This window comes from Limulus polyphemus, unplaced genomic scaffold, assembly GCF_000517525.1.
Source record: "Limulus polyphemus unplaced genomic scaffold, Limulus_polyphemus-2.1.2 Scaffold3, whole genome shotgun sequence".
Lineage (NCBI taxonomy): Eukaryota > Metazoa > Arthropoda > Merostomata > Xiphosura > Limulidae > Limulus > Limulus polyphemus.
In genome coordinates, this window is record NW_013665613.1 from 690,966 (window position 1) to 693,352 (window position 2,387).

At 33.1% G+C, this 2,387-nt stretch overlaps 1 long non-coding RNA gene across 2 annotated transcripts in view; it reads right to left on the reverse strand.

The window, feature by feature from the left end:
- Positions 1–1,172: 1,172 nt before the first annotated feature.
- The window catches only part of LOC106470112, a 3,024-nt gene continuing 1,809 nt past the window's right edge, over positions 1,173–2,387 (reverse strand). For both annotated transcript variants that reach the window (XR_001291474.2, XR_002613142.1), the window contains exons 2-3: positions 2,038–2,161; positions 1,173–1,567 (exon numbers count right to left, since the gene is read on the reverse strand). This is a non-coding gene — a long non-coding RNA (uncharacterized LOC106470112). The remainder of the gene's footprint in view (positions 1,568–2,037; positions 2,162–2,387) is intronic.

Here is a 2,387-nt window from a genome sequence, read left to right on the forward strand (position 1 = left end):
AAAAGTTGATGTTTTAGAAATTTTTGAAATGTTATACCGGAAACGTTAGCGAACTTTTTAGCGTATTATTAGTATATATGTGCATAATATATCATAACCAATACTTTGAATGGTTGGCTTTTTGCTTAGGAATTCAATAGAGTGGTTTTTCGGCGCATGACTTATTTGGAAACCTTGTCAATCCCTATTATTATGTATTACCGTACTTAATAATATATATAGTGCAATATTAAAAGAAAACAAATTTGGAATTAATTTTATTTCCTTGTGTGTTTGTTTTAGTGCAAAGCTAGACAATGGGCTGTCTGTGCTCTGCTCACAATGAAGTTAATGCTATTGTATTTATTATTTTTTTTGTGTAACAGTTTTTCTGATGTTTACCTATGATAATAAAAGGGCGTGTCTGTGGGTTTGTGTGTGTGTGACCGCCATAACTCCAAGAGGAAAGAACCAAGAAACCTGAAATTTTGCACCCATACTAAGTGGACCCTGAGGGTATGCACCTGGATATTATTACTTATCTACATGCGTGCGCGCATGTTTGTGCGCATCTTTTTATGCGAAAAACCACATAGAAAAGAAATGTGCACGCATGCGTATCTTTTTAATGAGGCAAGCTAGCGAAAAACCACAGAGTAAAGAAATGGTTCCTTATATAAGAACTTCTAATATATATAGAAAAGCCAGTGCTTTTTAGTAACAATGCGTTCCAACGGTGGATTTTATATCATGTTGCTTAGCAATAAAAGTATAACCTAATATTGTTGTTAAGAGGCTATGTGCTGAAAGTATAAAATGAAATGCATAAACCAAAAAAATTGAAAAAAATTATATACTTGTTTTTTATAATTTTGGGTCTTTGTTGATTAAAGATGTTTGTTTTTATTATTTAAGTTTAAAATGGGAGGTCAAGTCAGAGGGAAGTTACCTTTATAAATAGGCCACATTCTATAAAGAAGCAACAAAAGTAGATAGGTCATATTTTTATGCTAAAACTGGTTCAGAATACACACACCGACATAGTCATATAGAATAAATCAACCTAATAACCATAGAAAAGCCGGGTACTTTTGCTAGCATTAAATGAAATAGCATTGTACAAAAGCAGATATAAAATTTTATTTTTTCTAATTATGAGAGGTATGATAGTGATAAAATAAACAGCTGGAAAATACGTGGGAAAATATCATTTATTAGAGTAAAGACAGACTACAGTGTATGATTAACTAGAAAACAATACACATTGTAGTAAAGTAATAGTTTATATGTTAACATGTCATTACGTAAAACGTACAATGTTTCTGATTATCCGTTAGGTAATATTGTTGTACGCAAAACAATCACATTATATCAAACACTTGAAATTCATGTACATGTATAAAGAAACAAAACTTGTGCTTATAACATAAAGCAAAATGCTATGTTTGTGGCGGCCTCCTGCTGAAACCAAAACGTTAGGTGTCCAGTTCTTTTCAACACAGCTTCCTGATGGTGATCCTGGATAATAACTTCTACAGCTCAGCCCCGGACAACATGAGCGAGAGTTTGATCCTCCATCAACTTGACACTATTAGCAAAATAAAGAGAGGTAAAATGTACCTCTATAAAACAAAAAACAAATAATCTTGGAAACTTTATTTAAATTTTTATGGGTATTTTATTACAATTAAGAACATCAAGTATTTCTGGAGGTCTTACAACTCTCTATTAATGATTACAATACTTTTATAATATACAGGACCGAACATTATGGCTGCCTCCCAGTGGCACAGCGGTATGTCTGCGGACTTACAACGCTATAATCCGTGTTTCGATACCCGTGGTGGACAAAGCACAGGTAGCCCATTGTGTAGCTTTGTGCTTAACTTCAAACAAACAAATAAGCTTTATGGCTGATTAGTTTATAAAGTTATTTTTACATATATATATATTCTCAGAGTTTATGTTGACGGTAAACATATACTAGTAATTCTTCAATTATACACATCTTTAGAGAACAAAACTATTCATCAAAGTTGGTAAGAATGTCTAACTCACCTGTAAGTGCATTCGTAAACAGCTGGAATCAGATGATCCCTGTAGCTCTGCACCCACCATAAAAATACAACAAATCACAACAAATTTGGTTATCCAGATCATGATGTCACTTGCACTTTCTCGCCTTAAAAAAAAAAAAAGACATAGGTATACGAATTCCTAGAAAATTTGTTCACATGTGTTATGAGTGTGTATATTAAATATTGTTTACATGAGACTGAAAAATTATCGTTGAAGTCATTTGATTTTTTACTCCCATATTTGTTTCAAAGGAACGTCTCAGAGTTTTTCTCGTCCAAACATAAAATTGCCCTTCCACTTCACCTGGCCCGGCATGGCCAGGTGGTTAG